The 14,740-nt window shown below is 42.6% G+C and overlaps 1 long non-coding RNA gene across 1 annotated transcript; it reads left to right on the plus strand.

Moving 5' to 3' along the window:
- Positions 1 to 10,415: 10,415 nt before the first annotated feature.
- LOC148964944 (uncharacterized) lies at positions 10,416 to 11,695 on the plus strand. The gene is made up of 2 exons (XR_016150691.1): positions 10,416 to 11,128; positions 11,442 to 11,695. It is a non-coding gene; the product is annotated as an uncharacterized LOC148964944 (long non-coding RNA).
- Positions 11,696 to 14,740: the final 3,045 nt, after the last annotated feature.

Below are 14,740 nucleotides of genomic sequence, written 5' to 3' on the forward strand. Positions count from 1 at the left end.
ACTAATAAATTGTAGAACAAACCGTATGCATGTAGTGGTTGGCCTTTTGCTTTAGAGATTTTCCATTTACTACATACAGTAGGCACTCTGATTCCATGTATGGGGCATATATTTTTCATATGACACACAAACACAAGTAGACAAGACCTGTTTAGTTCAAAAGATCACTCGTTATGGCAAAGCACAGATCATAAGTGATGATACGAGAAGCGCGAGCGCGGCCAGATCTCCCCTGCGCACGCGCCGTGTATGCACACTATTGTGACTCCCCACCCTGCCTTCACATTACCCCCTATCTTTACTATGAATACTTTGACCTCGTCTAACATACCCAGTGATAATAGACAAAGTCTCGACCACAAAACTGTTGCCACGATCACGGAGAGGCTCTGATGAAATGGCTCACTCTCACACTAGCTCCGCTTTTGATCGCACTGATTCAAAGCGCTCTAACTCGAACATTTTGTATAGAAACATGACATTTTTTTGAGTCAGGGATGAAGTATGACAAGTCTGCCATCCAGTGGAGGGGATGTCGATTGAAATTTGACACCCAATTTGACAAAATCGGCCATTTTATTCAGTGACGCATCTTGTCGAGTAAACTCAACCGTGGCACCTAGAGGGTTAATTAAAAAGTCCTAATGAGGCTCCTGTGTCCCTCTACAGGTGTGGGAATCAGACCTCTGACCCCTGTCAAGGCGTGGAATTCTTTGAGGCAACTCGTGACAGACGTAACGACTAGGAGAGGAGGAAGTCGGCCACCGGCCCGACGAACAGGTAAGTATCCAGGAAAGTAGAACCTCTCAAGGTGTAGAAAAGGACGGGGTCTCGAAGTTCAGGGAATCTTTCCTTGGACAGACAGATAAATATCCAGGTACCTTCTTGGAGCGAGACAGAGTCTCGTGATCGAGGAGGATCTTTCGCTGAGCAGCCATGTGAATATCCAGGTAAGCCAACCTTCTCGAACCGTCGATCAATCAGGGCGTGGCCGGTACGGAAACTAATTGCCAGGAGGGGAATCTTCTACCAGACAGGTGAATATCCAGATACGTATACCTTCTTGAGGCGCGGAGCGGGACAGAGTCTCGTGATCGAGGAGGATCTTTCGCTGGGCAGACAGGTGAGTATCCAAGTAAGCAGACCCTCTCGAACCGTTGAACAATCGGGAGTGGCCGATACGGGAACTGATGGCCAGGAGGGGAATCTTCTACCAGACAGGTGGATATCCAGATACGTATACCTTCTTGAGACGCAGAGCGGGACAGAGTCTCGTGAGCGAGGAGGATCTTTCGCTGGGCAGACAGGTGAGTATCCAAGTAAGCAGACCCTCTCGAACCGTCGAACAATCAGGACGTGGCCGGTACGGGAGCTAATGGCCAGGAGTGGAATCTTCTACCAGACAGGTGGATATCCAGATACATATACCTTCTTGGAGAGGGACAGAGTCTCGTGATCGAGGGGGACCTTTCGCTGGACAGACGTCCCCTCAGAGGGGATTTGGCGGAGAAATTCTTCTGCAAAACAGATAAGTAAGTAACTCAGGTACATGCACGCTTCTCTTCAGTGCAGCAACAAAAGCTTACGACTGGACTGTGCTTCCACCAGACGAATGAGAGAGTAATTCCGATGTGAGCCTCTCCTTCGCATCCCAGGCATGACCTCAGCGGGGGAAGGCCTCTGCTAAATGGACAAGAAAAGACAATTAATTGGCTGCATTTTATTGATCATCAGCTAATTTCCAAATCAAAGACATCAATAAGAGAGAGTGGCAACAGCCCTGGTAAGAGATCATTTCGTTTCTTTACTAGAAGATGATTGTGTGTTAAGCGTCTGTGACTTACTTTCACTTTTATTTGCGATGTTTGACCGTTGGCTTGATGAATAGACGCTCAGCTGCTCATCTGCGGTGATGCGTGTTGCAGTAGCGCCATCATATCTGACTATAACATGTCATATAGCCTATGCTCTCACTTGTTTATTTTTTTTAGCATTTTTGGGAGGAGTAAAATATACATATGTGGTTTCAACAACCAGATTGCGTTTACACATAATAAAGATCCGAACACAATGCGAGCCAGACTACCTCCAGATGTGGTCAGGCAGATCCGATCACAACGTATACCTTGCATTAACATGCACTTTTTATTATCCGGATAACTTATCTGGATACAGATGGCATTTTAATGCCAGGAGTAGGCTAAATGGGGTCTCAGTTTCAGCGCGCTGTGACGGTTCCATTGTTCTTTAAAGTCAGACTCAACAATGTGTGTGTGAACCCCGTGAACGTGAAGCGTATAACGCGTGTGAATTACAACAATAATGAGGTTAGCACCACCCGCAGCTTAGCAGTAGGTTGCACGCACGTGTCGGAGCAGATGCTGAAAATAGACAGGCGTCAAAATAAACGCATTAATCGATTCTCTTGCGGACACGTCGATGCATTGAATCGTTGGCTGTATAATCGATGTATCGATCCAAATCGATTAGTATTTACACCCCTAATATTATAGGCTACTGTAAAAACACATAATTAAAGTTGATTTTAGTTGATCATTATGAAAATTATTTACATTTCATGAATATAGTGACCAAAATTATCATAAACACAGAATCTTGTTCAAAAAAGCCTAATACACAATTAAATTCAATTCACCAAGTTAATAACATTAAAGATTTGTTTTAACAGAGTGTCTTTATGTTACCTACCAAAGTAAAATAAACAAAAAGTTTAACACAAAAAAGGTTTTATAAAAAGATAAATCTCATATTTCAGCATTTAAATCATTCTCTATAAAAAGAATGAGTCAATAAAGATCCTGACATTTATAATGCACAGTAGCTTATCTTTATTATTAATAGTAAAATTCGGTCCGATTTGCCCATGGCTGTCGTTGCTATAATACAACCATGCACTGCGCTCTCCACAACGACAGAGAAGTTTTAGTAGCTAATGTATTTCCACCACAGAAAAATGCTTGCTGTAGCTCTACTATGTAAAGCTTTTGTTCGTAATATGAAGGAGTACTCAAGGAGGCTCTGGGTGCACGCTGAATTCGTTTATTATGAAGATTGATTAAATCAAATCACACAGGCAAAGTGTTCACTCGTGTCGTGCTGGATGCATACTGAACTCTCCAGAGCTATCATATGACTGACATGCGACATGGCCAATAAGAACACAGGATACCATATCCATAGCATACGATAGGTTCTTAGCAGAATGTAAGAATACTACATCCCCCTTTTTCTGAAATAAACAATATAAGGAAAAGTATTGCATATCACCTTAACTTAAAAGAACATTCAGCTTTCAAATGGTCAAATGCACGAACTAAGCACCAATAGATTATTCTACTGAAGAGTTAGCATAATGTGTTCACATATGAATGCATTGTCACATATAGAAAACACAACTGTTTGAACATAGTGAACAATTTTTTTTTTTTTTTTTTTAAGGGCAGCGATCCGCCTACACCCTTGTACAATCACAGATCCAGAATGACTCTGGGCTTTATCTGGCATCCATATCTGGTTCTGTAAGGAATGGGCAGATCACCAGTGTGGTCAGGTGTGTGTTTACCATTGTGTGGTGCACTGTTAATGTGTGTTTCACACAGCTCAGCACCATCATGCCCTGAGAATATGTCCGAACTGTCCAGGGGTTCCTTTGTGTCCAGGAGGTGGCGTCTGTTTCGTCGATATTCCCGTCCATCAGGAGTACGCACATGGTATGACCTCTCAGTGTCAGCTGTTCTGACAATAACGGCTGGTTTCCAGTATCCTTGCTCCCGTACTCTAACTGGCTGTCCTTCCTTGAGCTGAGATAAGGGTCTAGCCGATCTGTCGTAATAGCTTTTCTGATTCTGTTGTTTGTGCAACCTCCTTGCTCTGACATCCTTCCTACTGACGACTTTGGGCATGAGCTGCTGGTGGGTATTCGGTAAGGTCGACCGCAATTGGCGACTCATCAACAGCTGGGCTGGGGACTTGAAACCATCAACCGGGCTGTTGCGACACTCCAGGAGACTGAGGTGTGGATCACTTTTGTCAGCTTTAGCCTTTTCTAGCAGCATCTTTGCAGTTTGCACAGATTTCTCTGCTAGCCCATTGCTCTGGGGGTAGTACGGGCTTGTGGTGGTATGCTTAAATTCCCACGTTCTTGCAAATGTTGCAAACTCACCCGAGCTGTACTGGGGGCCGTTGTCTGAGATGACAGTCTCCGGAATGCCATGACGGGCAAAAGTGGCTTTTAGTTTGTCTATTACTGCAGTTGAAGTTGTGCTGCCGAGCTTGTCCAGCTCAAAAAATCTGCTGTAGTAGTCTACAGTCACAAGAAAATCCTCATTGTTCCAGGTGAACAAATCGGTAGCCACAACTTGCCATGGCCTATCAGGGACTTTGTGACTGATCATGGGCTCTTTGGTGTTGGAGGGGCGGTGCGTGAGACAGATTGAGCATTTCTTAACTATGTTCTCTATTTCCTTTCCCATCCCAGGCCAAAACATGACGTCAAGGGCCCTCTGCTTGGTCTTCTCGATGCCTAAGTGACTGGCTTGTACACGTGACAGCATGTTAGAGCGAAGGCTTGTCGGAATGACAATCTTTTCACCTTTGAAGATTATACCATGCAGGCACGAAAGCTCGTCACGGTGATTCCAGAATTCTGACACACTCACGGGACACTTTCTCTTTTCCTCAGGCCATCCTCTTAGAATCACTCCTTTCAGTGTCTGGAACTGTGGGTCCTTTTCACTTTGACTTCTAATTTCCTCCAATTTTGAGTCACTGACGGGAAGACTGCTGTAAACTGTGTGCACTTGAATATCCATACCTTCACTTAGGCTTGTGTCCTGGTCAGACAGCGACTTTCTGGATAATGTGTCTGCAACAGGGATATCCTTGCCTGGTCGATGTACGATGGTGAAATTATATTTTTGGAGCTGGAGGATCATCCTCTGTAGCCTTGGGGGAACTGATGCCAGGGGTTTCCGCATTATGGACTCAAGGGGTTTGTGGTCACTCTCAACAATGATTTGACGGCCATAAATGTATTGATGGAAGCGCTTGCAGCCAAATAGTATGGCAAAGAGCTCTTTCTCAATTTGAGCGTAATTGACTTCGCATTCAGAGAGCGACTTTGATGCGTACGCGACAGGTCTTCCATCCTGTAGCAGAACTGCCCCGAGCCCGTACTTTGAAGCGTCAACTTGTAACCTTATCTCCTTTAGAGGATCGAAATAGGCCAAGACTGGGACTGGTGCGCATGTGAGGAGCTCTTTTATCTTCTCGAAGGCTTTGTCATGCTGGGCATCCCAAACAAACTCACTTGACTCCTTTAGGAGCTCTCGCAGCGGTGCGTTGATTTCAGAAAGGCCACGTGCAAATTTGGAGAGGTAGTTAATCATACCTAGCACTGTCTCGAGTTCTCCTTTGTCGTTAGGTGGCTCCATATCTCTCACGGCAGCAATTTTGGCAGGGTCAGGCTTCACTCCCTCAGCAGTGAGGAGATGACCAAAATAGCTCACCTCTGTAGCACAGGTGAGACTCTTTTCTGGATTGAGTCTGACTCCTCTCTCTCTGGAACGCTGCAGCATACCATGGAGATGTTCATCATGTTCAGCTTTCGTATTCCCATAGATGAGAATATCGTCAACAATGGCCATGACCCCATTCAGACCTTCATACGTTTCATCAATTTTCCGCTGGAACTCGTCTTGGGCTGAAATAAGTCCGAAGGGAAGGCGTCGGAAACGGTAACGCCCAAAAGGTGTGTTGAAGGTGGTCAGCCTTGAAGATTCTTCAGTGAGCTTTATGGCCCAATAACCCGATCTAGCATCCAGGACACTAAAATATCGGGCACCAGCTAACCTGGATGTTATATCCTCGAGAGTAGGTAATGGGTAATGAGGTCGCTTGATGGCCTTGTTAAGGTCCCTTGGGTCCAGACACACCCTCAGCTGACCTGTGCGGGGTTTCTCAGCCCCAACCATAGAGTTAACCCATTCAGTAGGCTCGACGACTTTAATGATGACATCCTGTCTTTCCATGCTCTCAAGCTCCTCTTTAAGACGACTGCGTAGTGCGAGAGGAACACGTCTGGGTGGGTGGACTACTGGAGTTGCGTGCGGATCTAAGTGTATGGTACACTCACCAGGGAAAAGTCCAATCCCTTTGAAAACATCTGCAAACTCCTTCAAGATTGGCACTTCCATCTGTGCTTCTGTAACAGATAGTACTAATTTAATGAGCCCAAAGTCAATGCATCCTTTTAGACCTATGACCGGGGGTGCGTTTGTGTCGACTACATAAAAAGTCATTGTCATCTCAATGTCTTTGTGCTTGCATTTCAGTTCACATTTGCCTTTTACCGCCAGGCGTTCACCACCATAGCCAACCAAGGGGCGAGATGTCGGCTGCAGAGTGCACTGAGTGTTGAGCTTGTCATATTCGTACAGGGAAATGACGTTGGCAGATGATCCAGTGTCTAGTTTGAACTTTACTTCGAGTTGTCTTGGACCTATTTTTAAGTACACAAAAGCTTGCTCTGTCTCTGAACTCGATCTGCCCTGTGTCACTGAGTCGATAAACAGCTCTTCATACTCATCAACTTCGTCTGAGTGTTCTGTGCTTATTGCATGGACAGTTTTCTCACAGCTGGAACGACAGACTTTTGCGAAGTGATTGAATTTACCACATATTTTGCACACTTTTCCTTTTGCAGGACAGTGAGATCGATCAGTGTGAGGTTTGTTTCCACAGTAGCCGCATCTTTTGTGGTGCACTGGGGTAGTATTTCTAGGTTGCAAACTCTCGCTGTATTTCTTTGTGTGTTTATCGTTACGCTGCTTTGGAACTGCGCCTTTTGATGTATGGCGGGAGATTGCGTGCACTTCGTGTTCACGTGAAGCACTCATGCTGCTTGAAATCGTCTTTAACTGTGCCTGCGCCACTTCATGAGATCTGGCGACATCAATCGCCTTTTCGAGCGTTAACTCGGAGCCCACATTCAAAAGTTTCTCTCTCACTTTCGGTGAATGTATCCCGAACACAATGCGATCGCGGATCATTTCATCACTGTTTGCATAATTACAGTCCTTGACAAGCAAACGCAGGTCTGTCACAAACTGTTCAAATGGCTCTTGGCTTCCTTGCATTTTTTCATGGAATTTATAACGTGCGAATATCACGTTCGATTTGGGCTCGACGTATGCCGCGAAGCGGTCGTATATGACTTTAAAATCTTTGCGTCATCTGCAGACAGTGACCATGTATTAAAAATATCACGGCCCTTTTCACCGACCCACAGGAGAAAGTAACTACATTTCTCACTCTCACCCTTTGCCTTCAGTGGTCCGCTGAACATCAGCTCCGCGTGCTGTTGAAACTTGCGCCATGCATCAGGCAGGTTAGTTGCTTCCCAGTTCATCGTGGGCATTGGAACTCCAGCGATGTCCATCCTTGTTCGATCCGTTTACTCTGACACCATGTAAAGCTTTTGTTCGTAATATGAAGGAGTACTCAAGGAGGCTCTGGGTGCACGCTGAATTCGTTTATTATGAAGATTGATTAAATCAAATCACACAGGCAAAGTGTTCACTCGTGTCGTGCTGGATGCATACTGAACTCTCCAGAGCTATCATATGACTGACATGCGACATGGCCAATAAGAACACAGGATACCATATCCATAGCATACGATAGGTTCTTAGCAGAATGTAAGAATACTACATACTAAAAGATTTATTTACGGAGAAAAAAAAAACAGCAAAAAAACAAAAAAAAAAGTGTTTGGGTGCACGTGCTGAAAAGTTTATGAGTGCGCTTCCCGTGCGTCTATTTGAAATAACGACCTCGAGCGCGCAAAAGACGCGATCCGTGAACTAATCAGGAGACCCCCTTGACATCGCTTCTGTGAACGACTCCCTCTCAGTAAATACACTTCAAAGAATGGCATTTGCCATTTTTCACAGCCTTGACTCATTCAACATGTATTTCCATGACAATTTACTTGTTCAATACCTGGTAAGGGGAGATATAGTCAATAAAAGACACAGGACACGGAGCGGCGGCAACATCTTCTGCGTCTCTGTATTGAGATTCACAATCAGTCCTGATACTTTCTGAACACACTCATGATTCATGATCTTACTTTAGTGATGGCGCTTCATCTAGTGGAAGTGTAGCAGTGATGATGGTCACATGACTGAATATGGACACAGAGATGGACGTTCATCTGCACATCCTCAGTGTCTCAGGAGTCACAATAAACACACTAAATAAAGTCATGATTGTGTAACTCTAGTGTATATGAGTGTGTTGTCAGCACAAGCTGTTGTAAATCCTGCCCACTTCTTTGCATTGTCAGCACATGCTTCAGTGCTCTGAGAGTGTTTATAGTGCTGTGAGTTTAACACTTCATGACTGAGAGCAGAACACACACACTCTTCATCATCACACAAGACTAAACTACAACTATGAACAACATCTGCATCTTCATCTGGACCATTGCACTGTTTATTCAAGGTTTGTGTGATACAGTTTTTACAATAATTATAAATTCTCTTAAAATCCAAATTATATCTATTTATCATCTACTGTATATCATCATGTATAATTTTCATTTTTGTGTGTGTTTTTTCTTCCAGAGTGTAGAGGACAGATCACTGTAACTCAGAGTCCATCAATATCAGCAGTTCAACCAGGAGAACAAGTCAGAATAAACTGTAAAACCAGCAGCAATGTTTATTATAATGGTCATCATTGTCTATCCTGGTACTCACAGAAACCTGGAGAAGCTCCTAAACTCCTGATATATTATACATCAACCCTTTATACTGGAACTCCATCTAGATTCAGTGGCAGTGGATCTGGCAGTGATTTTACTCTGAGCATCAGTGGAGTCCAGACTGAAGATACAGGAGATTATTACTGTCAGAGTTTACATTATCCAAACAGTAAATGGGTGTTCACACAGTGATAAAGAGTCGTACAAAAACCTCTGTCAGTCAGACGTCACAGTGACTGCACTGATACAGCTGAGAGAAACTGCAGCTGCTGATGGAGGATCACACACTACACAATATCAAACCTTTCACACACTTTATTCATTTATTAGGATGTACTCAGTAAACATATAATCTAATATCTCTCACTAAACTGGACTAAAATGTGTATAACATGTGAGTGGAGCTTGTTCTTGTAAAACCGTCTCAGGTTACGTATGTAACACTGGTTCCCTGAGATGGAACGAGAGCTGCGTTGTCAAACGCGATGGGAACGCTCTGCGTGATTGCGTCGTGAAGCGTCTGTACAATCAGTCCAATGAGAGAGTAGGACGTCAGGTGACGTCATTGACCAGGAAACTATAAAGCACCCTTGAGATCAGACCGCGACAGCTTCTGTGAAAGGCCTGAAGCAAGTCGATCAGGGCATGCAGGAAGTATGGCAGGCGAACGCAGCTCTCGTTCCCTCTCGAACCAGGGTTACATACCTAACCTGAGACGTTCCCTTTCAAGGGAACTTCGAGCTGCGATGGGAACCCCATACGTATTTTCTCTATGCTAAAATTGTCACGGTTCATGGATCCGTGTGTTCATTTTGTGTATCTTGTGTGTTTGTAGGTGTTGGGTCTGTGTGTGTGTGTGTGTGTGTGTGTGTGGTGCTTATCTGTTGCCTAGTAACAGCTCTCAAGTTTTGAAGACGGAGAAGAGTGACGGGTCACAGGAATGGGGGTGTTTCATTAATAATATTATTATTAGTGTTTTTGTTGTTATTAATAATTGACTTGCAGAAGAAAAGCTTTGACACAATCATGGCACTGACAATTCATGTGTGTGTGTGAGAGAGAAAGAGAGATAGAGAGACTATTTATTGTAAGTGTTTGACTTTTTTTGACTTCTTTATCTGGCGTTGGCTCCCATTTGAAACAGTTCGGCTCAAGTCCAGCAAATTCAGGGTCATGATTGAGACAAGCTGTTTTGTTGTTGAGGTTTTGTTCAAACCAACCATCGAATATACCCTCTCAGCATCAGCATTAGGATGCAGAAGCACTAAAACCAAGACTGCGATCTTTGATAGCCTCCCAAATGGGTTCAAGCATCGTCTCCTCCTCAGGACTCACTCAGGACCTTTTCTGAACAGAACAAGAGATCCAGCAAAATTCAGATCAATTTGAGCCAATATCCCTCTTGCTTCGACAGCTCTTTGTGTATGGTTCTCAGGTGCGATCTCTTCAAGCATCTGTACTATTGCAGGAAACCTGTCCATAACATTGCAACATGCTATGTGCCTACAGGCCCAACGTGTGTCACTTGCTGCTGGAGTTCCCTTGTGCACCATCAAACATCTCCCGCTGCACTTCCAGCCATTTGTTATGTCCATAAGACCCAGACACCCAGAATACATGCAGTCGTTCCAATAATGAGCAGAAGTTTCCTGCATCTGCCATACTTTTTACAGCGTCTACTATAACTAAGTTCAAGCAGTGTGCACTACTGTGGCATGTTTGGCTTCTTCTTTAATTTCAGCTTGAACACCTGCATGTCCCCGCACATCACTGCTACGCCATCGTAGCCCTGGCCTACAAGGTTTTTCTTGTGCTCCAGCCCATGGTACTCAAGGAAGAAGATAATCTCGTCACTTCAGGCGGCAGCATCCTGGTGTTCTGCCCCTTCAAACTCTAGAAAGCTTCCATGAAACACACTGTTGTGGAAAACATTTTAATATAGTATTGATTTTCAGCCACCTGCTTCTTCTTTTGCTCATCCATTAGTCCAAACATTGAAGTATTTTTATCCATAGTTTTCTTGTTTTCTGTCCATACGAACATTGCCTTTACATGGCCTTCAGATCTGGCCTGAGAACAGAAACCACTGTCTTTCATTGTAGGCTTTTTCCAGTTACGATAACCCTCGAATGAGGTGAAAACTGTCCTTGGAGCATCGGGGAGGGAAAATGGCCACAAGCAAAACAGTAACGGCATCTTTCGAGTGCGAGTAATCTAACCAGGGATGAGATTTGAACCAGTCGCTTCTGCTGGAGGGTCTTTGGGAAACTGTTGCCCATTCGCTGCACTGGCACCTCACGCCCGGACTTGGATACGTCTAGAAGAAGGAGGAGAGGAAAGGTTCACATCTAAACTAATTAAAGAATATTACTAGTAAAAACATAATCAATTAGGAACTGTCATTGATTAGTTTTAACCAGAGGTGTCAAGTAACGAAGTACAAAAACATTGTTACTAGGGATGCAAATTATCGATTAATTCATTAACCTTATCGATCGATTAACGATTAACTGATAAGCGGCTATTTTCCTGAGAATGTACATTTCTCACTGTATCAATAGTGTCTTAACATAAAAAGCTAAATATTGCTGTTACGTTCCCCAGCCCGCTGTGTGTTTCTACACATCTGAGTTTCTCTTGCTCTTAATTATAGATGAGCTACACCTGAGCAGCAGCCGCATACTCGAGCTACAATCGCTTTCCGGACCCACACCTGAGGGCACACAGAGCCTGAGAACGAGAGCCTGAGTCGATGCACTGCCGTGCTGTCTGTCGTAGGAGCTTTTGCAGTCCACCCCGGGAATCAGAAGCGCTCCGCCTTTGTAACTAATCTGTCTGTGTTTCGTGAAGCTATCCGGTACTTGTTGACCGACCTACTAAATAAACATACCCCTATTTTTGACACGAGCTGGCCGGTGTGCGTCTCTCCTCTATGTTCAGGGTGGTGTCCGTCCGACCGTAACATATTGGAACGTAACAATTGCTTATATACTGAATAAAAATGCATGTTATATTGCTCAAATGATGTTTTATTGTAACAGTTGGGATATGGTACAGAATGGCATTTATGTAGTTTAACAAAATAAATTATGCATAGAAAATTTAAATACATAAAAAAATATTCGTGCACTGGCTCACCTCTTGCAAACATTTAGCAAGATAAAATATATGTTAATAAAAATCCATATGGGTAGGCTTAGCCTTAATATATTAAGTCTATATATAATAATCTGTCTGGTAAACTACTTGTATAAAAAAATGTAAACATTAGCAGCAGCTCTTATAATCCCCCTTGATGTGAGAAAGGTCACAGTAAGATTACCAGACCTGGAAATGTCAAATATAAAACTGAAGGGATGTCCATTTTCACAAATTCCCATGATTGATCGTCATTTAAATTAACAATCAATTATGCGTCTGCTGCAGTGGGTGGCGTACGGCCAAAAGCTGGACAGGGTCTCTGCTACTGCTCAAAACGCTATGTTCCTCACCAAATTATAGAGAATGGTTTTTAATCTAAATAAACGGCTAGTAGGATTGTAAAATGATTCAATATTATAGATAATTAAATAATTTAATTATTTAATAATCAAATATAATGACTCATAGAACGTGTCACCAACGCCGCCTCAGATGCGTGCTTGTCAGAATGTGTTGTGGACGCGCACTGAAAACAGCAACCAAACACAATGAATTCACAACCATTTAATAAAATAGTGTTCTGATGTTATCTAAGATGACAGTCACAAATTAATCATTGTTATTATTAGTAGTGCATTTCTGCTTGAGCAGCGCGGGCTGAATGAATAACCGATGAGCACTTTCGTTATTTAAATCAAAGAAACACAACCGATATGAGATTAGTCAGATATATACCAAATGAACATATTTTTACAAATAATATCTTCAAAAAATGACGTGAATTCACAAGTGAACTTGAACCACGTTATGTGACATTCAGAATGACTGAATGTTGTGCACGCGCTCTTTCTGGAACAACGAGACAGGGCAACTAAACCCAAATTATTCACCACATTTTATTACAATATTGTTGTCTTTATAATGTTATGTAATATGACACTCCCAATAGTAATTATTAGTCGTGCATTGCCGTTTGAGCCAAAGATCACGCTTCAATTCTTCACAAAATTCATTCAATATGTGTCACGACACACAGGGGACAGAAGATCCAATTTGCAGATGTTTATTATAAAGGGCAATCCAAAATCATAGTCCAGTCAAAATCCAAATAATCAAACCAAACATGAAAACTAAACACAAACCAACTAGGAAACAGACCAAAGAAGTGGTGCCATCTAACAACGAATCCGTACACATACTAACACAGACAGGGAATAAATACACAGATCTAACAAGACTAACAATGAACAGCTGGGAACAATGATGACGGGAAACAGCTGAGTGCAATGAACTGATGAGTGACAGTGACAGACAGAATGCTGGGAAATGAAGTCAATAGTGAAGGACACCTTAAACACGAAGACCTCTAGTGACAAACAAGGGAACACAACCAGACACTGTGACAATATGAGATAAATCAGATATAGTAAGGCATAACGTTACACAAAATAAACTATTACAACTTACATTTGCATAAAACAAAAGGCTGCGAATACACACGCAAACGTAGTCATGATGAAGTCCCAAACATAACTCCGGCGCGCTCGCTTACATGTTTCGCGGTTGAGCAGCAGGCACACGCATAGACCTGGTTAATCGATGATAGATAAGTTTGATCGATTAATGTTTTATCGAAAATTAATCGATAATAATCGATTAATCGTTGACATCCCTATTTGTTAACTTACTTAAGTAGACATTTTGGGTATCTATACTTTACTGGAGTAATTCTTTTTCAGCCGACTCCTTACATTTCTACTCGATTATCTGTTCTTTCTACTCCATACATTTTAAAAATAGTCTAGTTACTCCTATTTAATTTCAGCTTGTTTTCATTCCGCCTTGTCATCCTTCAATTATAAAAATAAATAAAAAATCAGAGCAAAAACATGCAATTATTAATTTGAGCAATAGATCTAAAATACATTCTACACAAAATATAAAAACTCATCTCCCATCTCATCACACTTTCACTCTGACAACTTTCCCTAATTATTAAACCTCTACATGCATTCGGTTTGCTCTACCATTTATTAGTAGTGATTTACAGTTTGTTAACTATACTATATACCTGAGCATTCAGTATTGTGCAATGTGCCTGTCTTTTATGAAAAAAGACGCCGATCACGTTACATCTAAAGTGGCGTAGGTCGTAATGCGCTAATCGCGCAAATCAGCTTTAGATGCGCTCGGACCCGAGTTCGAATTCGCTTTTTGCCGAAGTCTCTTCTCCCTTTTCCCAACACATATGAGATGTAAAATATATAACCTAACATAGGTCTCTAGCGTGTTATTTTGCCAACGAACTAAAATCGCATGGCTGTTTGCGTTTATAAAACAGCACAAGACTTTAAGAATAGGCATCAGTGCTGGGTGAATTAAAGAAAAGTGTGCACTTTGCTCACGCGATCAGGATGGTCATCTGGTGTTTTCTCCTAAATACAAGCTCACGGGTTTATTTCTTGGAAGTGAAGAAATAAGGACAAAAGTAGGCCTGCACGATAAATCGTTATAAAATCGCGATCTCGATTCACCCTGTTCACGATTTATTTTTTAAATGACTTCGATTTAAAAATAAAAAAAATCGGCCTTCATTTTGAAGCGTGTATAGCCTACTACAGTGTGTGTGAGTCCAGACAAAGAAACACTCAGAATGGGGATAAAAAAAGAAGGCTGTCTATGAAGTAAATGCGTCTTATTAGTGGAAAGTGTGGTGCGCGAGCACTAGAAACGCACGAGCTGGTCGAGCACATCACTTTAAACAGACATCAGTGGAAAGTTTGTAGTTCTCTAACGTAGACTCGCTGTATT

This window comes from Pimephales promelas, chromosome 25, assembly GCF_988280905.1.
Source record: "Pimephales promelas chromosome 25, fPimPro1.hap1.1, whole genome shotgun sequence".
Taxonomy (NCBI): Eukaryota; Metazoa; Chordata; class Actinopteri; order Cypriniformes; family Leuciscidae; genus Pimephales; species Pimephales promelas.